This window comes from Acromyrmex echinatior, chromosome 15, assembly GCF_024713525.1.
Source record: "Acromyrmex echinatior isolate Ae372 chromosome 15, ASM2471352v2, whole genome shotgun sequence".
NCBI classification, from domain to species: domain Eukaryota; kingdom Metazoa; phylum Arthropoda; class Insecta; order Hymenoptera; family Formicidae; genus Acromyrmex; species Acromyrmex echinatior.
In genome coordinates, this window is record NC_141866.1 from 7,745,860 (window position 1) to 7,770,839 (window position 24,980).

General features: G+C 38.3%; 1 long non-coding RNA gene across 1 annotated transcript; it reads left to right on the top strand.

Annotated features, from left to right (window-relative positions):
- Positions 1–24,858, top strand: LOC147907254 (uncharacterized). Its single transcript, XR_015547602.1, has 2 exons — positions 1–1,684; positions 24,806–24,858. It is a non-coding gene; the product is annotated as an uncharacterized LOC147907254 (long non-coding RNA).
- Positions 24,859–24,980: the final 122 nt, after the last annotated feature.

Here is a 24,980-nt window from a genome sequence, read left to right on the forward strand (position 1 = left end):
TACTTCGAAGTGTCGAAAAACCGCTAAAAGCTGTTAAAACGTCCGATTTGATCAAGTTACGCGAATAAGGACGCGCTGCATACTTCAGATGTTTCATTCCTCCTGCGGCAGTTCAGTGTCTCTCTCCGATTTGTACTCGTCGGATCCGCGACAAGTGTCGGGAATGTCGAATAAATCATCGCGAGCATCGGATTAAATATCATGAATACGGAATTGAGTGCCGGGAGTGTCGAAATTACGTATCGCGAACATCGAAGTGTCGAAATTACGTATCGCGAACATCGAAGTGTCGTGGCGTCGGACGACCGTTGTGCGTATTCGGAAATTTTTATGTCTCCGGCACATCGTTACGAACCGGCCACGAATCTAGTCGCGTAACGAGCCGAGGTCAGAATAAAACGAGATTTTCAGTGATGGCTTTATTGCTCTCCTATCTATCGGGTCATAAATATACGTGTAAACTTATAGATATGCGCGATAAAATGGAGATTTTTTTCGGTTAGTACATATTCGGGGAACGTGAATATAGCCGCGAACGCGCCGCATTCGCGTCGTCCGGCGCCCTACGCGGCGGAGTGGGGGATCACGTGGGACGGGTGGTGGGGCGCGCGGCGATACGTTCGTAGCGACTTCAGACTTCAGTTCAGTTCCATGCTGCTGTCCAACTAGTGCGGGTGTCGTGTCGATACGGGGTTCCTCGCGCTCATACGTTTCGTTCGACTCCGATTTCTTGTGAGCGACGTTTACACGGACAAGAGTGACATCGTCAGTGCGATATCATAGATCGGGAGCACCGATCATAGCATTGTCGTTTTCGCAGCTCGAGATAAGCAGTCGTTAATTGCGCATGACGTTTCTGTTCCCGGCAAGAGTGTCCTCCGCTTCGTGCGATCGTAGTTTTGTCACGCTCGTGATTTCGTTCGATAGAAATAGTGACATTGCTACACGACAGTTTTAATTTCACTGATTGATAAAATATTGTGGTACCTTTTTTGCATTTAATCGATGATCTAGATATATATAAATGACTTATATTTATTTTTAGATCTTTACTAATTTATTCTTTCCTTTTCCGACAATGAGGATTGATTAAAATATATATTTATATATTGCCTCCTTTTTAATACAAAATTGTGTGAAATTCTATTTTATTAGAGCTTTTTTTGTTAACGTTTCACGTTCGAAATGCAACGTTTCGCGTTATCGAGTGTAACGAAAACGAGCGTAGAAGCGAGGACTCGCGATTACGTTTACGAGAGAAACGTAAGGAGTCGCGATGCAGAGAACGGCCGGCCATTCTCTTCCCGCGTCCGTTTGCCAAACACGCCGGTGGTCGCACGCGAGCCGCGAGCCGCGAGTTGTCGGGACGAAGCCGATGATTTAGAGAATCTCGCGTGTGAGTGACGCGGTGACGCGCGGACAATGCGCGGAATTTCGGTTTTGAATTTTGCGCGACGATCGTGACAGCGCGTCACGCGGCCGAGGCCGTTGCTGGATGTAGTGCCGCGGGTTGCAATGACGTTTGGCTTTGACTTTGAGTGGTCGTTAGAGTGGTCGGTATCTCTATCATCTACCTACCTACCTATTCGGGATTGGGATCTGATTTATGTTGCGCTGGATGCCATCGCCGAAATTCTCCGCTGCCCCGTCATAGCCGAATGCCGACCTGGATTCGTCGCTGGAGGTGAGTACCCTGTACTCGTGTTATGAGTATCATGTCTCTTCGGACCTGCAATGCCGTGTATACATATGTGTGCTTTATTCTTAACCCTTTTAGTACAATGATTAGAAATTTTCTTCGAAAATCTAGGAATACATCAAATAATTGTGTAACTTTTATACACAATCTTGTAAATATTTTCTAAAGATGTTAAAGTATATGTAAGGATCACTTAATAATTTTTATATATATGTTAAAGTGATGAAAATTAAATACTCTGGAACACACAAATTACTCATCATGTATATTAACGATTAATTCTCGGTCTGCAATCATATTTTTATTCCCTCTGTCTGCAATCTGAACATTTTTTTGTTTGGTTAAGTTCTTACTATTCTAGATTTTAAAAAATTTAGAATTACTTTTCAACATCTTTATCAAGTAACTTTTCAATTGTTAAAACTTTTACTAAATAAAAATTAAAATGTAAACAAAAATGAAGATGAAATTTTGCTAGTGTCAAACATGACTTCGATTGTAAACGAAGGCTGAATGTCGTGTTAATTACTGTTATTCTTAAAAAGCTCGATTAAAAGATGTTAGATTAAGAGTTACTTTTGGCGATTTTTTGATCAGTTTAACTGTCTTTTGTGTTACATATACATACATACATACATACGCACGTGACTTTTAAACGCATTTTATGCATAATATTTATGTATAATATAAATTTTTAATTGAGAGTTTAAGTTTATCTCGAAAAGACAATTTTGCATGTGGAGCCACTGAAATATTTTTTTCAAAAATAATGCGTATTCATTCTTTAGACAATATATATTTTATAATAATTCAATAGAATAATATAATATGAAAAAGTATTCACAGAATCAGAACATAAAAGATGTATAAAATATTATATGTATGTTAAAGTACACAGCACATACAATTATGAATAGAATTCCTCTCGAAATTCCTGGATTGCGAATGTAAATTTTCATGAAATGGACCTAAAATAATAACCTTTTAAAAAGCCCATTTCACAAAATCATTATCTAAAGATTAAAGGTTACTCATGAATTAACTTAACTTTTAATCTTTAGATAATATTATGAAAATGGATCTTGGAATTTCAGACCTAAGATAATTTCAAGGAGATGGGAAAATTCCCAAAATTAGATATGAGGTGTAAAGATCCTCACAGAGTAATTTTTATTTCTCCACATAATGCGGCGATAAGCTGTTAAATGGGTAGAATACGATAATGAAAAAATTCCTTTGTAATCAATATATAATATTTTTTTATTTTTATTCCTTAATCTACTTAATAAAAAAGAAATTGATTCGCATTAAATAAAACTGACTTAGAATTAACGAATTTCATTTAAAGGGATTTTAATATCGACATTGGGTGTACACAGTAAAATGTCCCTTCATTGATAAGTCTAGAGTTAATATTATGCATATGACACGTTATTGGGCTTCTCGCCGGCCTATTTCAAATATAAGAGCAACCAGTATTATTGGGGGTCACAGGAAGGGGGGCGTTTTGGATGAAGCTTGAACGATAGAAAGAGGGTGCATCGAGGATACGGGAGGGCTGAAAATGGAAGGGGTGGGAGGGGAGGGGGGGGGGAGATCGCTAACGTCAGGGGGTTGGTAACATAAAAGGCCAGCAATCCCTGTTCACGCAGGCTTCAATTGTTTCGGGCAAGCAGCGTTCATTTGTTTTTCTTCGCGCTCTTCGTTCTCCCACCTTCGGCTACGATTCTTTTTCCATGAATTCTCTCTTCCGCACACGTGCGTCTATTCTCGACGGACTGGGGCTGACGCCACTCGTCTGTTCACTTGGCTTTTTTGCTATACTATCGAGTGTCGGATTGTCTGTCTTCCGGGAATTTGTAAATCACGTACTTAATGTGTCTAACAAATACAATAAGATTTTGCTTACGTATGTACATTTCTATTAATGTAGATTAACTTAAATCTCGATTTACTTATTGTAAAATAGGATAAAATTTTTAATTACAATTTTTAAAAACGTCTTAGGCCCGATTACACCAACGTCACTTGATTTTAAGCGAGGCTTAAAACTCTCTCTCTCTCTCTCTCTCTCTCTCTCTCTCTCAGCTTTGAAAAGAGTTTTAAGCTTCGCTTAAAATCAAAATAACGTTGGTGCAATCAGACCTTAATTACTTTTAACGTTTTGAACATATCCATTGGTATTTTGTGATTTGAAATGCGTGTTATGTAGGCATTTTTAAAAATTTGAGTACAAAAATTATTCTTTTGCTTTTTATCTTTCTAAGAATTTATAGATAAAAATGATGAATAAGTTAAACTGAGATTAAAGTTAATCTCAAAAAGCTAATGCTTTTTTTAATGTTCATTACAGTTCACTTTTGTTGCTCGATAAAATAGGAAATTTCCTGAAATGGAATAATTCTCTGAATTCTTTTCAACTTCGAACAATATTTTTACGTGTTTATTTAGTGATGTTTTATTTAGCATTCCTTTGGAACGCATCTTGAATCGATGTTACGTTATAATCGAATTCTTAATATTATAATATTGTGAATATCATATTGTGAATCTGTATAATATTAGTATTATAAAAAAATATTAAAAATATCGTTCGTATAAGGATTCGCATATTGATTTATATAGGATTTTAAATTCCATATATTCGTAAAAATATAAATTAATTAAAATTAATACATTTTATTGAATGAGAAATTTTTGTAGTATTTTCTATTGTAGACAATATTTTAAATAACACTACATATAGATATAATAGATAACGTTAAAGATGTTTAAGACATAATGCGGATTTAATTTTTAGCAATTTTTGCATAAATCAGAGATTAAATCATACATTAGAATATTGAATAATAACGCGAATAATAATCGCGATTAATGAACCGAGAAGAAATCTTTTCACATTACTTTACTACTCTGTCTACATCGGAAGGGCCACCTGCGCACGTGCATTTATGTGTATGTATATGGGAGCCGGTTTCGTGGCACGTGGCGAAACTCGCGGTCGTCATCGATGCTTTAGCTGCTTTGAGATACAATAAACTTAGCGAAAGAATAATTATCCTTAATTCTAATCGATCGTGGTTATGTAATGCGAGACTTTCGAACAGCAGGAATACGTTACGGAACTATTAATTAATTTTGGGCAGTGTAACAGATCGAAACTCAGGGCGATCACTTTAATAATAAAATCGACAAGAATGGCTCACACCGGTCGGTCAATTAAACGGTGTCATCTGCAAGCGTGAAATTTCGAGCGGCTTGGTCGTAACGTCAACAGCTGACAGACGAGAAACGATACGCTCCAATTTCCTCATCCATGCAGGCCAATATGGCAACGCGATACGGATGGCTGCCAATTAATATAAGAGAGCCTAAGTACTTGAACATTTTATTCTCGCGATTTCAAACAATTTTATTATGATACTAGTTCTTTTCGTTTCCACGATTTTATGAAAATAATAATATAATTCTATATAATATATATTTTTTATTTCGGCATGAGATTCTTTGAATTAATTTTTGCAATCGTGGCTATTTCGAGAAATGATTGCTCAAGAAGTTCTTATTTCTGTATATGTGCCTTTAGGATACACAATGATTTTTTGATCCTTTACTACACACGATGGGCCATTCATGCCCTCTATTTAATTTTCATCATTCTAACAAATATATATAAAAATTATTAAATAATTTATACGTATACTTAATAACTTTAGAAAGTATATGTAAGATTGTGTATTTAAAAAAATTGTATATAAATGTTACGACTGAGGTAATATTTTTCGCAATAAGTTATTTATAATTCTTAAGATGCTTAGATTAAATTATTAATATCTTTCTAAGATATGTATTATTAGGTGTTGGAATTAATTCGTAGCGTTTTTTAATGAAAGAATGTTATTTATTTCACATGAGCATTAAAAAATACATTAATGAAAGTACTTCCCATCACTTGTAAAACGTTACGCTACGAATTAATTCCAACACCTAATAATAACTTAAAAAAAATTATTAAATTACTTATCCATTTAATATATCATATTATTACTCTTCAGTGATTGCGTTTCAAGATTGAACAAAATTTCGGCTTGCAGAATTGGATATGTACACATAAATTCTTTCTGAAATATTTAAGTACTAAGATTCGCTTTGACCAAAAATAAGTTTATTTCTCTTAATTGATAAATGTTGTAACTATTTGTAATTATTTGATGCTCCTAGTTTTTCGAAAAAAATAAATATGCAAGCCACGAATGGCCCGATCGTGCGTACTAAGGACTAATTCTCCACTCTCGTATTATTTATCTATAATGGAAACATACCGCGAGAGCACATCTCCTTGGCGACACCCGTATGATCGAAGCTCGTTGTGGCGATTACTATCGGCAAATCTGCTGGAGCGTGGAGCGGCCCGAGATATTCGCGCGCACAATAGCCGCCGTAGTTACCGGGCATGCACATGCAGATGTAATTCAGCAAGTAGATCGAGCAGCGACTCATTAGCCGCGATTCAGATTCTTGCCGCGCGGCGCGAGCTCCTTTTCCCGAGCGCCTTCGAGTTCGGGCCCCATGTACGGCGCTTCTCTCTCTCTCCTTCTGGTTCTCTTTCTCTCGATCGATTCCTCGACGCCCTGAATCGACGACGCGCGCGAAGCACGGGGTACGCGATGTCCCTCTTTCTCTCTCTCTCTCTCTCTCTCTCTCTCTCTTCCTCTGACGAGTGTCGGTGAGCGAACGGGCGGGCATATACGGAATAAATCGTGGCTTCGTTACACGCGACTCGAAGGCGGCAAACAAATAGGGTTAATTCCACGTGCGCCCGGTAGCCTGAATACGTCGTTTCCGAATGGAGGTAATTCCGGTGACAATGTGGCCTTTGATTTCATAGAACCGCACGGTCGAACGACCACCTCCTTCCTCCTCCGCGCATTTCCAACTCCCTCTTTGCGATACCCGCACCCCCTCCCTCCCCCGTTCTTCTCCTTTCCGCGTCCTCCTCCACCCCTTCGCCCGTCGACCGCTCTCTCCGCGAAAACCCTGTTTCATCCTCTGCGCGCGCTCTACAGCGAATATACATATAATAAAGTAAAGCCAGCCACCACTGCCGGCTCCGACCAACCCGGGCGAAAAGACTTTATTCAGTAACTAGCGATTCATACGAAATCGCGAATCCATTTCTGCTTGGCTTCACTCTCCGCGCTCTCCTCCGCTAGCCCTCCCCCCCCCCCTCTATCTCTCTCTCCGCCGACGACGTTCTCGTTCGCCTTGCTCGCGGCCGGAAGTCGCGAATGGCGAACTTTGAATAGTCTATACTTTTACTGGCTACTACCTCGTCTGGGGGTGTAGATAGCGATCTTATCAGATTGATCTTCTGTCGGGATCCTTTCGCGGTACAGTTTTTTGGTAAAGAAAAAACAATGTTTTATTAGATACACGTGTGTAAAAACGATCAGCTGCTACAACTTTATGTCATATTTTGCGAAAATCGTGAAGACTTGTTTACATCGAGTGTAGGAAGTCGCATAGTTCTCGGAAATGGATCGCATACGTCCGAAGGGCGAAACTTTGAACAAATTGTCTCGCGGGGAAAATGGGCGAGCGCTTTCTTCTTAATGCGAATGAAATTGTATCACGCTCGATGGCAAATCTGTGTATTATACGAACACGGCGTTGCATTAGGGAATTTCGATATTTATTGATGGGGGCTATCAAGTAAGATGAGAATGTCTTTGTACAATGAGAGTGCCTCGATATTTTCACGTTAGGAAGCACTTCTTGTTTATGTTCCGTAAAGTAATATCTTAAAAACCTGGAGCTCTCGTAATTTTTTTTCCCAGTCGCACATCTTATTTTCACTTCGTTAGAAGATATCAGAATTTACGGTGTGAAAAAACTTCTTTTTTAACGTGTGAGTATTCATATGATAATCGCACGCGCGTCTTAATGACGACATCGGTTATTAACATGCTGCATTTAGTTTTTCTCGTCATGAGGCGTCTTAAGAAAATTTCCAAAGGCTTTTCGAGGCGTTCGCATTACCTCAGTATGTAGACGATAAAGAGGGCGATGGTGAGGGGATGAAGGCAGAACGTTGTGCTAAAGCGGGAAGAACGTGAAGTCAAGGGAAGAGTTTTCGCCGCATTCGGTACTCCTCCAGAGCTTGGAAATATTTCCGAGGATTCAGCGAGTTTATTAAGGCTATTCAGAGCGCCTCTGCCTCTGAGACAGCATTGTGGATACAATTTAGTCTTATTCATCCCTTCGCGGATGTCTAAATATTTTCAACCCTCGCCCACCCTCTCGTTTCCTCTTACTCTCCCCCTTCTCCTTCCCCCCCCCATCTCTTTTTCTCTCTTGCTTACTCGCTCGCTCTTTCTCTGTATGCAATTCTAAACTCTACAGAACTCACTCTGGTCGTCATTTTATCTCGCTCTAATGGCAATGTATTCGTGCCACGACAACCCGTAATTTTACACACTCTAATCGGTTATATACAATCCATCTACAGTGAAACGGTTGCAATCTTGCCACTTAGTTTTCCTTTCTTGTCACATATTGATGAATAGTATTGAGGAAACAAAATTATATTTAATTATCGAGGATATATTAAATAAATTAGAATATTTTATTGTTACAAATTTTCTAGAAAATGAAAGAAAAAAAAACAATGTTTTGTTCTTGTGGTTGAATATATTAGATCTTTGATAAAAAGTGATGTTGCGGCACGTTTCTCCTGCCTCGAGGTGAAATTAATTTTCACTCTTTTCCTTGTCTTAGACAATTTCTTCGGCATTAAACGATTCTTTCTGAAGGTAGTCACGGCTGTCGGCGGTCCATTGTTGTGGTAGATAACGTGTTATGTAAAGCAGGTTCCGTAGCATTATCCTACCAGTAATCTTGCCCTTTACTTCTTCAGTTTTTTACAGAATGGTTTCATAAGTATGGGATGACAGTGAAACAACAGATTAGTTTTATCATCTCAGTGAACTGATGTATAATTTTGTACGATAACAACATAGTAATGCATTTTTACAAATATTCTCACGTCATAGAAATTTTCTTTTTGTTGATGTGATAAAAAACCTTGAAAATGTAGAAAAGCTTTATAGTTTAAAATCAGTAAAAAAAACATTAAAAATAATCTCTTTATCTTCTTTTGTTTTTTTACATTTTGTATTTACATTTTGCTTTTTTGTATTTTAGAAAATCTATTCTTCGTATAAAAACATTTTTCTGATTGTTTTTTTTCTCTTTATTACTGAATACATGTGTATTCTTCTTATATATAGGCTTTCTTTATTGCAATTTATCTTTCTTCCTTTTTAGACAAAATTATTTCGTCTTTCATCGTGGAAAGTCCCTTCGTAAACAACATCCAATTGGACAACATTCAATTTCCGCGATAGATTTTTCCTTTTTTTCTCAAATTTAATCACTGTTTGAATATATTCGATTTTGAATATTTTCAAAATTTATTCTGACTATTGCCCGATTTCACAATATATGGTTACTTAAAGATTAAAGGTAATCAAGAAATTTATGAATGAATTTCATTGATAAATCTGTTGGTAACCTTTAATCTTTAGATAACATATATTGTGAAAACGAGCCTATGTGTGTTAAATAGCTGGTTCCAATAAAATTTTTATTTTGATATCAATTATGCAACTTTCTTTCCAAGATAGAAACGTGAAAAGTGAAAATTTTTGCATTATTTACAATAAAAATTTTCACGTTTCAGTCGTAAAGAAAGTTACATGATATAGTACCCTGAATTTGGAAAATGAAGATTCAATTGATTCAATTTCACCAATCGAATCAATTAAAGGAAATATTATGTTATATATATATATATAAAGGAAAAAATATTTTTTCACCGGTTAAAATAAATTTCCTAAATTTAGTAAACATTTATGTTAGTATAAAACGAGGCACGCGCGTGGAAATATCAGAAGGACGACAGAAGTCGACTTCTCTCTGTCCTCTCTTGTCTCATTTGAGGAGGAGTTCTGACGATCTCGCTCTTTGAGTCATTCTCGCTTTGCGCATTGTTTACAGAGTGATGAGTCTTCACACTGGCGCGAGCGCGCCTCTGCCTTCTTCCTTTCTATCAGTCTCCCTCGGTCCCATTTCATTCCATTCTTCCGCGTTCCCGCCATTGTTCCGTCTTTCCTTTTATACGGAATAAAGTATCAAGCGGCTGGGCACAATGTACCCCTGTCTTTCTGGATTCCCTTTATCTCTTTCTTTCTTTATCATCCGCCGCCTACGCGTCTTTTGCGAAATCTTTGCAACCTATCGTCGTTACTTCTCGTATCGATGCAAGGTAATCTCTTTGCATCATATTTATATCTATCAATTAACGCTATATTGAAAATATTTTAATCAAGTCGACGTTGGCGAGAAACTTGGTCTTTGTTGAACCAAGTTTTTGTATGATGATTTTCAATTATATTTGAATTAATGTAAATTTTATTTTTTTCGTATTGTATTAATTTTATTTCTGTTTATATTATATTGATGGTGTTGATAGTCAACACATCTAGTGACAAAAAACCGCGGATACTTTTTAGATGACGCAATATTTACATTGAAGAAACTAAATTTTAATAAATATTTGAATAGTTCTAACTAAATATTTACTAAATATAAACACATATTTATTTGATACAAAAATCATTAATTCGATTCAACTATCATTTTTTAATTGAATAAATATTTACTATAAATACTATTTAAAAAAATATGTATTAAGATTTAGTAAATTGTTTTGGTATATTTTAACAGATGTAGATTGTGTGACTCGTGTACAGAAAGGTGGAGCCATTCCGCCTTTTTAATTGGTACGCAAACTTGCCGGTACAATCGTGCCTATCATCTCATTTAATAGCTCTGCTGAGTAAGGTTCTACAGCGTAACGTAAAAAGGTGGGACGAGTTGCATTTTTGACTCATCCCAAGGGATGATTCGACCGAATCCACGCGCACAGGGGATTCGAAGGATTAGAGCGAAGGGTTCGTGCGACCGCCCTAGCAATAAAAGTCAAAATTGATCGATGTAAATGAGAAACAATATTTTGATATCTTTTACTTTTTTGACATCTTTTAATTTTTATCAAGAAGTTAAACTGATATGATTAAGATATTTGGGTACCTAATTAGAGGGAAATTTACTGTAATGTAGAATATTGAATTATTGCGACTACAATAGCTTGTGGAATTAATTTAATATTTATTATGCAATAATTAATAATATATACTTGCTGTGTAATAATTATTTTAATCCGTAAATATTTACTGAAAACAAGTAAATCCATTATTAGCTTTTGCATTGATTATATAGATTAGGGATGAATCAGGAATAGTTTTAGAATGTGAAAAATGATTCTTCTCGTTTGACGATTTGATAATAGAATCTGTTGCATATTTCATGTTTCGCGCTGCTTGCTTTAACCATCGTGATAATTCGCCGCCACAAAGCAGGGTGACTTGTCGGCCTTTTTTCACGCTACCGTCAATGACTTCCTCCGGCATTATTGGCGCCGTCGTCGCCGTCGCTGCCGTAGCCGCTGACCCGTGGGTGGACGAGGGTGGTCCCCGCCATGAATAACCAAGTAAAGAATCGCAGAAAAGAGAAGGCACGAGGTTGGCCGTGGTAGCGGGAGAAAGGTGGTGGCTGGGCATCGCGAAGAAAGAGGGAGAGGGGGAGAGAGAGAGAGAGAGAGAGAGAGAGAGAGAGAGAGAGAGAGAGAGAGAGAGGAAGAAAGACGAAGTCTAAAGAGACCAACGCACACGATGCCGGGGCGCCCGTACCGGTACATTCACGTACACGACGCCGCGTGACGTCACCGCATTGTTAAACGAGCAAGCATTGTAGTCACTATTGTGAGTCTCCGCCATTATTCTAAGACAATCGTCCAACACAATGAGACCTACGGGAGGATGAGTAGAGAATCCTCTCCCCTTCTCTCTCTCTCTCTCTCTCTCTCTCTCTCTCTCTCTCTCTCTCTCTCTCCGCTCTTTCGTTTCCATCTCCCGTCTTTTCCTCCTTCTTCATATGTTTTTCCTACTTGTGAATAAAGTTTTGTAGTGTCATGCTGAGTGAGCTGGGGCACGCGTAATTTTGTATCCCGAATCCTGTAGAATGATCAAACAGAAAAAAGTACAGCGTCGACCCAACTGATGCATGGAGGAATCATGAACGTAGAATGTCATACTCGACTGCGAAATTTTAATAAAATAATTTTTCGAATTAGAATTTTGAAATATTTGTCTGAAATAATTGTCAAGAGGAAACATCGCAGAGCGCGAAAAAAGATTAAAGGGAAAGAAAGATTAATGCTAATGTGTCTATTTTGCATCTTATAATAGATTTGGTAGAAATAGATACCACTAGCAATTGACATGAACTTTTGGTCTGTCGTGGTCTCGCCAATCTGAGTAAAGTCAATGTCACAAAAGTTTCGATCGCTAACTTCGCGATCACCGCTTCTCTTCCTAGTTCACGTGCACTACAGAAAGGACGAGGAGTTGGGAGAGAAGGGTGCCTTTCGAAGCCGGTTTTATCGTCGAACGATCGTTCTTCCGAATAATCGCGAACGTGCCTAACGATCGTGGACGGGGTTTCGCGCACACGAGACACGCCACCTTGCGATCGGTCACAAAACAGCGACACAATAACCGGGCCGCAACAATGCCGGGCGACAATGCAGCGCCACCAACACAGCCGCGAACCGAATCCATTGTCTGTACTTCTCTTGTTCTCCTTTCATCCCCTGCACTTCCACGACGAGGCGCACAGGGCACCGGCGGTGAAGAACCTGGAGGGGTAGCGGATAACGGGGGGGGGGTGGACGGCGAATCTGCGATGTGGCGACCTCGCAGGACGACTTTGCTTAAGCTACGATAAGGATTGTTCCACCTTCATCTTCGGAATCGGAAGAATTTTTTTCAATTGCTTGAATGACTTTAGCTTCATAAAGTTATTCGGAAAATAATTATTTCGTTTACCCATTTACATACATTTATCTTTATATAGGTCAGAGGTGAAAAGTATTAGGTGTTGGAATTAATTCGTAGCGTTTTTTAATGAAAGAATGTTATTTATTTCACATGAGCATTAAAAAATACATTAATGAAAGTACTTCCCATCACTTGTAAAACGCTACGAATTAATTCCAACACCTAATATATTTATTTATTAAATAGAATTATCATGATAAAGATGCTTTTCCATATGTTTGGCCATTTGCGAACGCACTAAGCAAAGAGTTTAAAGGGATGAAACGAGAAAGAAGAGGTGTTAGTAATCATTCCTATATTTAAAAAAAAATTTACTAAATCTTAGTACATATATATATTTTTTAATAGTATTAACTTTTACTGTAAATAACATTTACTGTAAATAAGTATTTGATAAAAAAAAATAATAGACAAATTAAATTAATGGTTTTTATACAAAAAATAAATATTGTTTATATTTAGTAAATATTTGGTATTATTCAAACAAATATTTATCAAAATTTAATTTTTAATATAAACATTCTTTAATCGCTATTATTAAATTCTCTAACTTAAGTTCGCAAAATTTCTTTGTTTTTGAAAGCCTTTTTGAACAAAAAAATATCTGAATACGCGATAATTAACTATTGAAACGAATGACATTCTTAATGCCCCAGTAGCAGACATTCATACACCCTCCAAGTAGAATTTAGTATTCGTTGCACGCAATGTGACTATATGAGAAAGACTATAGATACATCCAAGACGATTCCGTTAAGACCAAAAACTAAGGCAGCCCGGGGACCGACTCTACGGTATTATGGCGCAGTATCTGTTGCAAATAAGAAGGCTATTGTGAGGACCTTGCACGGCATTCATCGAAATGAATGCACCCCGTCGGAATGACAGAGTCTCGCATGTAAGACACAAGAGGTATAAAAGAGTCGCGAGAGGCTTAAAATAACAGTCGCGTGTACCAGAAGACGGTGACGTCGTCTGTTCGCTGCACGCGTGCGCGGTAGCGGGATGGTCGTATTTTGCAGTCGCGAATTTCTATGGACCGTTTGTGACACTCCTTAAAAATGGTTCTGCATGACCATTTCTGTCCTCGACACCACGTTATTTCTCTTTCCGCGGTCTTGCTTGCGAATCTCCATGTATTTTTCTCCGTTTTGCGACGTTTCTTGACTTGTCTTTCGTTCACGAAGATACGTGCGTTCTCAAGACACATTTTCCACAGCGAAGAGTCATTAACATGTGAGAAAACTTTGACTCTCTTTGTTTTCGACTCTTCCAACTTTCTCGTTTGCGTTTTTCTTTGCTCTCTGCCGTTTGCAATGCATCAACGTGCTCGGTACTCAATTGCCGAAAACTGTGAGGATCGAAGTACTTTTGGAAGAAAGTTTGTCGAGGGAGAATGAAATAAACTTTAGAACTGCATAACATTTGAAATAGTTCCATTTTTAATATATTTAAAATGAAAATAGCGCGTTTTGTATTTTCCACTTTAAAAGATTTTTGGAAAATCATTTCTATTTTACATTTGAAATGAATCATATCATATTTAACCATTTGTGAAATAGATCAATGAATTTTTCAAGTTTTCACGAATTTTCTTTAGTGCCATTGATGCATAAGAGAAATCAAATCAATTTGAATTTTATTTAAATTAAATTTTAAATTTTAAATTTTATACTATAAGTATTTTTTTGTTTAATTTGTTGAATTTGTAATATTAGAATCGTGTGAAGAGCTTCAAAATTTTTACAGAATTTTCAATTGATTAGATGTGTACATTATCACCGAGATTATCACGTATATCATAGATTCGTGTCATAACGCGAAGTAGCCGAATACGTAGCTATATAGCGAGCGGATTGTGTCCCGAGTTGGCTTCAAGCTCTTACATTCAACCCCTTGATTCGCAATCTCGCCAGAACGTGAGGTTACATCAGGCATTAGCCTCCGGTATACGGATGTGCCCCATACGTTATTCCTGCTTCCCTTTGTTGTAGTTTCTTGCATGATCGTTAATTTATATCGTGAACATTATTTAATGAACATTTATCTTTCTCCCATTTTATCTCTCTCCATTTTCTTTATACTTTTTCACATTTTTATATTATCTTTTTCGTAAGAATTAGTTTCATAAGAATACATGCATGAAACATGAATAAAAAGTTCAGTTTTTCCATATTTTTTATTTAAAAAATACATGTTAAATAGCGAAGAAGAAGGTTATATCCGGTCGAAGCGAATTTTCATGCCTAACAATATTTTTGTGTGACTTTTACAATTTCTAGTTCGAACAATTTTTAATAAATATTTGAAAAATATATAAAGAAAATTTATTAAGACTAAGATTGTTTTTAAAATTTTTCACAAAACGGTTGTGCAAGTTAAAAAAATTAAAAAAATTTATTTAGGATATTAACTGTAATTATCCTATATATTTTAGAGCATCGAAAGCACAGGTGGATAAAGAATTATTCAATGAAATGATTTTCTAGCATAATTGCAGTTGCACAAAGTGAAAACTTAATGCAAGCGAGAGTGCCGCTGATATAAGATCATTTACGTTGCAATCGTACGGAAGATTTATCTAAACTTTTCGTGCTCCCTGAAAATCAACTGAATCGACTGAAAAATATGCATACGTCTTTTTTGCGGTCTTGCTTTGTGTGCGCATAGTGCGTACGGTGCGAAACGAGACGGTGATGTAACGTGGATGCTGGATCGGGTAGGTGAGCGCGCCCTTATTCGACTCTTTTGTCTAGGCGTCCATTCTCCGGCACATTATCAGGCCTATTGTCCCTCACATTGTTACCCCTACCTCGACGTCTCATTGTTTTGCAATTTCCCCCACTTAACCGATACGACTGCCTCACCATCAACCCCTATCCCCACCTCATTTTCCTTCCTATCCTCAGCCTTTGCGCCACGCTGTTCTCTCGATCTGCTTGGCATTCCCGTTTTCTAATATCACTTTCCGCCCTCCTCTTCTATCGACAATATCGGAAAAAAGGATATCAGTATCTTAATATGTAGCACAAGATTATTTCATGGATAATTAAATACAAAAATTCACTGTTTCTCTTTAAAATTATTTCTCCATTTATTAAATATATTATGTTAATATGTGTATGTGTGTGTGTTAAAAAGTATAAACTGGTTTTGAAACATGTCATTTTTATTTTTTAAATATTAATGATAAGTATTCCTAAGATTCAAAATGTATATATATTTTTTCAATTTTATTTGATGATATAACGAAAAGGTAGAAAATTATACACGTGACTGATGAATATCATCAGTATTTACATTCGTGATACTCATATCGCGGTTTACATTGTCCTATTATGTGAGCTCTTTTTTTATCGTGCGACTTCCAGAAACGCGCCAAGAATGCACGAGTGGAAAAACACACGTGAAAAAAGCGTAAGAATTCAGAATCCTTTTCGCGACGCGATAACTCGCTGAGCTCGCTCACTTGTTCGCGAATGAGCGACGGGGAAACTTTTACAACGGAAATTTCAGTCATCGCGGCAACCAGGCGGAGGACGGATGTCTGGAAAACAATAATTAGGAACGCCCGGTGCGCGAATCCGTACAACGTTCAGTCGAGAATATATTTCCGAGCTTTCGGCTCTTCCTCTCCTCCACGCCTCTTCCCCGTCCTCCCGTCCCTCAATGGAAGCCCTTGGAACTCCGTAAAATAGACAAAAGCCTCGCTGCCGAACAATTCGTCTATTCTGCTGCGCGGTTACGAGCGAACGAGCTTGAGCGTATAACATATTCGTATGGTCTCGCGTCGTCCTCGTTGCTCCTGAAATCCCGGTCGTCGATGATCCTTCTCCCTACCCTGTACGCATTTTCCAAGCCACCCCTTCGCGTGGACGAGGACGGTGTAGCTTCCGTTACCCTCCACGCGTGCGTGCATGTCTATTATATCCTTTCAACATACGGCGCCCTATTCTGTCACGGGAGTTAGCAACTTTTAACAGGTTCCTCTGTCGACAGACGATTATTTGTCTCGCGATAGCTCAATGCCCGGCGACTTCCAGCAAAAATCATGCTCGCTTCTTGGACGTAGATATGCGATAAACGTGGATAAAATTTTTCATATCTACTTTTGCGATTTAGTACGAATCTGCTGCTAGCAGTTATTAACTTTTAATTTATTTCTCTGAGAATCTTGAAAGAAAAAGCGTGCGTGCGTGTGCGCGTGTGTGTGCGTTATATCGTTTTTATACGATAGAATTCTCTCTGTATTTTTACGCGTGATTGGTTTATTAGAGAAGAGTGTTCACATCTCATACATTCGTTATAACATGTCATTGAAGCAAAAATGAAATACGAATTAAATTATTAGAACTCGTATAATAGGACTGCCGATAATTCGTTCGCTTGAGGAATCCATCGGATGTCGATATATCGGACGTCGGTCCTTTATTAATGTTCGCACGTGTGACACGTGCACGCATGCTCTGCACGGCATTATAACATTACGGGTAATGCTTTCGCGAGCATCTCCCGAGGTTTGATTCGCGTTATTGCATTATATGCTACTCGCACGCACACACGACATAATCGTCGTTTCTATTGAGTAGAGAGAGGAGGTCGTTGTATTCGCACGTGAGTTCGTGCTTGAATTTGTGTGTATCCCGCGCGACAAGGGACACTGCTGCGTACGCGAAAACGAACCTGAATGATGACGATGCTATGCTGCAAATCAGGAATACATTGCAGGAACTGGATATCGCGATATGGTACAAGAACAGCAATGCAATCGTCCTTAAGTCGTGCAAATGACAGGAAGATATTAATTTACTCGCTATTTAACTGTATTATTTTATCTCTTAACGCGCGCGCGATGTACAGAATATATACAGATATATATATATTTATATCTTAATTTGCAAACAGATATAGATAGCTTATAAAAAGATTTATTATAACTGATAAAATATTAATTTATTAAATCATATTGCGAAGATTGTAAGATATAATGTAAAAGAATTAAGACGATAATTGTCACGTAATGTAAGGTTATTATATTAATAATCTTCAAGTTGCAAAGAAATGTAAGACAATTTTCTTCTGTGGCTCATCATATACGTATTGATCACAATGACAAAGCGTTATGTCTTTCCATTCTATGTGCTATAAAAAGTATAAAGAAAATACGCGTACGGTTGCATAACACATAAAAAGTTCGCTTCACGAAGCCAACGATGAATACTCATGGCAACAACTGGAACTTTATGGAGATAACCATATTCATCAGAGGGATGAGTGCGCGCTCGAACGAAGTTTCTTTATACCATAGTTAATTAATCAGTTATGCTACGAAGTTAATTTAATCGTGTCACTATGCATATATTATGCCACAGTTATGCGTACTATTTTATTCGTGCATGCATTAGTTATATTCGCCCTAATTACAGCACGGATAATTCGCGAAGGATTTATTAAATCGTTATGTTTATCAGATTATTTGCTGTAGTATTCACAATGCTTTCGTTGTTTTAGCAGTTTTAGAGTGTAATAGCATATTTTTCTGTCGTAATTTGAATTTTTTTTAATTAAAAAATTTAACATAGTCTTTAATAAAATCTTTAATTAGTTTAAACAATTTAATATAATGCAATTTGACGAGGGATCGTCAAATGTACGGTACTATTTATCTATCGCACTTGTTCGATTCCCATAACGTCCGTTCTGAATGACTAAGATCTTCAAAAGCGTGCGGGCGATCGACTCGTCATTATTCGTGATTTGACGAGGGTGGTGAAAGAGGTTTGACTTTTAGTCGGCGAGCTGAAGGGGGTTTGGGGCGGGTGGTTTCGCGGTTTTGGTAGTGGCGCGGTAACAATGGATCGAGGATGGCGTGGCGCGGTCGCCACAATGCCAACTTGCCAGACTTCTTTGCGTGTCAAATGACTGAACCGCCGTGGAGAGTGTGCGGGCGGAATCTATGGGTGGGGGTCGGAGCATAGGTAGCGGGGGAGGTTGCAGAGAGAGAGAGAGAGAGGGGGGGGTGGTATGAAAAGCGTGCTTTGTTTGAAAACAATGCCGATACTCGGCTACATCCTCATCTCCATTCTTCGCCTTGACGCAGCGCCGTACCGAAAAGGGTTGCCTTTATTCATCCCTGATTAAAGTTATAGGTTATTTTCGCTCCGTTTCGCGGTGGCGAATTTCGTGCCGACGGACTTTTCCAGCCGGCGCCAGTCCACGTCATGTTTGGCAATTGTTAATTCGCTGATAGCAAGAGTCGGCATCGGGGTCAGTCAAATTTTCGATATTATAGACTTGCGAAAATGTTCTCTGCTAAAAGATACGCAGAAAGAACGGTTTTGCTCAAGTAAAATTGAACTACAGATATGAAAATAATTTTGTTGGATCACAAAATAATAAGCAGAATGCTTAAACATTGCTGATAATGCTGTAAAAACTTGTATCATTCAAACAACCAGTTTGAGCATCTTACATAATTATTTTGATGGTTGAAATGAAATTATTTTCAAATATGTATTTGGAGGTAAATTTTTAAATACTTCAGCCAAATCATTTTTTTCCATATCGACAACAAATTTAGAATCACAATTAAATTCACGATTATAAAAATAAACAGTCTCTGAAAATATTCTTTTTATAAAAAGAAATTTTTTTTTCTTTTTTTCTTTTTGGGAACGTGCCACCACGCGAACGATCGTGCGCTTTATGGACGCATCCTTTAATAAAGCGACATGTCCCAGCGGCAGCTAAGGTTTCCTTACATCGAAGGAAAGCCGAAGGAGAAAACGAGGGAGGTTATTACGAGGGGATGGGGCGCGTCATCGTAGGAAAGCTCGTAACAAACTATTGAAAGGCCGAGGAATGAAAAATCAATGGCTGGTGACGTTGGGCACGAGTCGGGCCGGACTACAGATGACGAGTATATATATCGGCGCGGCGGTGCGGGGGGGTGTGGACGGGGCTGAACGGGGTTGGTGGGGGAGGGGGGGGGGAGTGGGTGATTCGGTGAATGGAATATTATTGGGGCATCCTTTCACGCGGACTCGACGGAAGCTAGAAGACCTCATCTGGCGAGCTGTATGGATAGCGTTCGCCCTGGCAATGCCGCCTATTGAACCGTCGGTTATATACGTACACATACATACGTATTACGCGCATCTCTATACAGACAGACACGAATATGAGCACGCGAGCGTACTCGTATGCGTGGTGTATACGAAGGAGAGCAGTTTACACGAAAACGCAGTTCATTCGTTCGTTCGCCCGTCGTGTGTATACGCCCGCACATATAGGGATGCACATCCACGTAGATGTACTCACTACACGCGTACGTATGTACGTATGTACGTTTTCGCGTCTATGTGTGCGTCCAAGCACGTACGTGTGGGTTCTTACATTTCATGATTTATCGCGCAGCTTTCAGCGGGCCTCAAAGCGTCCTGAAAGCGCGCAGATTGATAAAAGAAATAATAGAGGACGCGAAATAGAGGGACTCGATCTGATACGGGGAGAGAGCGCGAGATAGGGGGTGCGAAGGGTGAGGATGCCGCGCGGCGGGAAACGTCGCCGATGAGAGCGGAAAGATGGAAGGGGAGGAAGCGAGCGATGTGGGCGGCGGGGGTGCGACGGCGGACGCGCATCGGACGTCGTTCTTGTGAAATAGGAGAGCGGTGAATTCTTTCGATATGCTTTGGTTCACGCGCGTGTACCACCCTCTCTTCTCCAGTCCGGCGCAGCGTCTCACTCGATCGCGTGTCTCCGCACTCGACCGGCACGCGAGCTTCCACCCCTTCTCTCGCTTTTGCAGCACGTGTACGTATTTCCTACCGTCTCACGGGGACTCGTTACGGTATTGAATATCTTCGAGCGTAACTAAGCCTTAAATCGAAATTCCGTTAAAGTGAGTGTCGTTGAAATTTAAACGATCAATAAGATTTATTTACGATTATTTCTTGATCTATAAATGCAAATAATAAATTTCATATCTTGCGCGACCTTTTATAAATTGTTTATTTTTATTTGAAAAATGAATACAACGCGTTTGAGGATTTTTGAGAAAATCCGAAAATTTCTAATTATTAAAATAGATTTTGTTGGGATTATATGTTTAAAATTTTTAACGATTACATATATATTTCTTGATGATCTATAAATGTGAATATTTTTTTTTACATCGTATCAAATTGCTTATTTCTAATTAAAAAATTTTTTTAAATCTATTTTACTGGGATTCTATTAAAAATTTGTGCGTAATGAAGTGCAAGACTACGAAATTCGACAAGTTCTTTTTTGAAAGGATAATTGAGAGTATAAATATATATATTCTCTCTCTATACTATCTCTCTTCATGATGAAGTTGATGTCGTTGTACGAGTTTTGACTACAATGTTTCGATCCGCGGCGTTTGACAATGATAATCGCTTCGCGAGGATTTGCCTCGAAGTATGCACCCGTCAGGAATGCAGCGGCGGGCGCATAGATGAGATAAAGAGACCCGCGGCGTGGAAAGGAAGGTGGAAAGAGAGCTGTCGCTACGGTTAGGATGAGAAGGGAAGAGCGGGGAAAGACGAAGGGTGGCCGGAAAGTTGCAAATGGTATGAAAGGGGGCGAGAGCGCGTGCGAAAGATCGAGGGTAAAGAGGGGAAAGACAAAAGGGGTGGTAGAGAACTGTGAATCTCGTGGCAGCATTGTCACTCCATTCGCCGGGCTTGCAAAGCTGGGGCGGTTCCGACGCCACCACCACTGTCACTATAACCACCACCTCCGCCAACGACTACCGCACCGCCACCGCTGCTACACAACCGCGCTACCACCGTCATCCGCCGCCGCCACCGTCGCTGGCGCCAATCCCACGAGGTTACCTTGTTTTACTGCCGTCTTCCGGATTATCTATCGAATCGACCGATGTGGTTAATTACTCGTTAATATGCCTCTGGCATTAATTTCGCAATTTTGGCTTTAAACTGGCGACATAATCACGTTGATATAGTGTTATGATAAATAAAAGGACTCGATTTTGGAAATTCTTTAAATATATATTTATATACTACGAGCCAGACTTATTGAAAATAAAATAAAATACAATAATAAGATTGGAAACAAGACCGTTTATGTTAAGTAACATTACTTTGAATACAAAGCGCCATTACGGTGTGAGTGTAAAATAAAATAACTCAAAGGAATTACAATTAAGTCTTCTGATAATTTTTTTCAACAATTTTAAATTAGAAAGAGAGAGAGAGAGAGAGAGAGAGAGAGAGAGAGAGAGAGAGAGAGAGTTTAAATTTATTATATGATATTAAATTAAGTATTCCTCTTGATGTCGTATGTATCCAAAAAAAGATCCGTTTGATTTTGTAACAGTCGGTCGCAATCTTTCCGCCCGCATCTAAGTTGATAAGAATTTTTTAGCCCCTTAAAGCGCTTTGTTTGAGTTCACTTTGTGCCAACAAGGGAGTGTATATTATTCTATGACCCCTTCAGCAAGTTATAACGCGGAAAGGGTCTTCGAACGAACGATTTATCATTATTCCGATAACCCGGCGACGATACGACGCTCAATGCACCGAACGCTCTCTATTTGCGCGGGGTTGTATGATTTACTATTTCCTCGGCGCATCTGCTCGCTTAATTAACGTTACTCCGATGCTGTTTCGAAGATACGATCGGTGTCGTGGTGCTGAGTATCGTGCAACATGAAAATCTGCCTGTCGATATCAACCAGCGCAATTAAAGCATAGATTCTGCATTCTTGTGTCTATTTTTAATGTAAATACCACGAAATAATTTTTATAATATAAACACGTATATATCAGTGATAATAGAAAAATATAAAAATATTAAATACGAAAATTAAAATATAAATTTAAATATAATATTAGATATTAAAATAAAAATAATTTAATTTGTTAAATATTAAATAATAAATACCTTATTATTCGCATTTTAGCTCGAGATTATTTATGTACGAAAAGAATGTCTATCAAAATAATGTAGAATGCTTAAGCATTGCTGAAAATGTTGCAAAAAGTTTTATCATTCTAGCGACCAGTTTGAACATCCTATATAATTATTTTGATAGTTCAAACAAAATTATTTTCAGATTTGTATATATTAGTTAAATTTTTAAATATTTCCAACAAAATTATTCCTTTTGTGTATGCATTTAAAAAGTAAAAGAGATTAACAATAATTTCTCAATATACTCGAATTTTCATTATTTCATTTTGATATGCTTCAACTTTGATATGCTTCGGATTGTAAAAGATCGTGCAAAAGATCGTGATGGCGATTACGACATTTCGGGCACGATCACGCGTGTTGTCGTGCGTGGCATCGGATGCGCTTAAAGTGAAAAGTTCTCGGAATAATGGGCGCTCGACTGCGTTTTTCAATGGCTCATGCATCAGCTCTCACGCGTTCTCTGTCTCCGTCTCTCCCTCTCCGTGGCGGCACGTGGTTTAGAGTAATTACACGGTGGTAGGGAGGGCAAACATATTGTTCAGCCGCAAAGGGTGGTTCGAGCAACCCGCGGTAGGTCGAGTAGAGTGGGAGTATATACACGAGGGCGTGGAGTCGATCTGATGATGCGTGAGGCAATCCACCCTCTAAAATAATCATATCGAAAAAAATTTATCGCACAATTCAAAACTTTTTTTCTCTCATTCTGAATTTTGCCTTAATAGCTTGTCTAAAAATTAATTGTTTATTAATTAATTTAATTTAAGAATTATGTTATAAAAATATAAATTCTTAAAATAAAACAAATCTTGCAATCAATATTATAGTGTCCATGAAAGAATTATATATCCTAAGGATAATACGGATATTATTAAAATGTATATTGATCAATTTCGCATCTGCAATTAATTGCTGCTTTAGTTGACTAGATCTAGTAACGAATAAAAGTAAAGCTTTTTGTATTCGCATTTATCGTCCGCATGATGATTTTCTCCCTTTCTCTTTTTTATAGAAATTTTTCGTGAATGGTAAATCCATGATGGCACGTCTGTCGACGTATAATCCGTTCGGGGTAGCGGGGACAAGGAGAGAACGGGGCATACAATGCCAGTCCTCGTATCTTCGGTATCTCTTTGCGCGGAGCTCTCATTGTGACCGCGGGGCGACATAGTCAGCTATTATGTTTATTAAGTTGGCGGGATGTGCTGATTCCAAGAGAGGAGAGAAGTCGACGGTGGATAGGTGGGTGGGTGCCCTGGGTGAGGAGGGCAGGATAGTCTCTAGAAGCAGGGGGTGTATTGTCCCGCGCATTGTCTGCCCCATTGTGTGACATCACGGCCCGATAACTGCCGATAAGGCCTCGGCAATGCTCAAACTGTGGGGGAGTGTATGCGCGATCGCGTCGCGCGTTTTCGCGCGCGCACAAGAGAGGAGGACGTAAAAAGAAAAATATAACGCAGATGTGTAGCCGGCGAAAAGAATACCGATGTTGCAACGGGGAAGAGTGAACAGGGAACGATTCGATTTCCTCCGCTTTTCTTTAACTAATGTGTAGGTTATCATTAGAGACATCGAGCAAAAATTGAGAATTGAAATAAGCGCAATCCGAATTGATCGATATTACTTTGTTTTTACTTTTTATATAGCTAAGACAGTATTTTATATGTTGTATTGTTTTGACTTATTACATAGAATATCCTGAAATTTGCGCCTCAAAATACTCTGGCAAGAAAGTGTTCGAAAAATTAAGTAAGGAAGTTATTTGTAAATTTTTATTTTAAGAAATAGCTTTCGAGACAATAAGGTTTAAGTATCCAATTATAGACATTTAGACGGCCTATTCAGGAATCATATATGCGATAATATCAATGAGTTGATGAGTTGAAGAGCCCACTTCAGCTAAAGTAGTTTGTAATTGGTTATATTTAAAAATCCTTATATCTCAAAAACTATTGCTCAAAATAAAAATTTACAAATAACTTTTTTTACTTAACTTTTTGAGAATTTTCTTGCTGTAACATTTTGAGTTGCAAATTTTGGAACAACCTGTCAATTAAGTATTTATTATATTTTATTGTTTCCTACGTTTCATTCTCGCTCTTATTAAAATTGATTTTCGTTTCAGGTTCCTTGGCTTTTGCAGCGATGGGACTCGGTGAGTGACACTTTCACTGTTTCAATCTTGTGAGTTAACATTTAAATGTATGAATTAACATCTAATGCGGTTATGGTTAGAAAAATAAAAATTGATTTTCTAGAGAAGAATAAATTACTACGTGATGGAAACTGTTGTAGAAAGG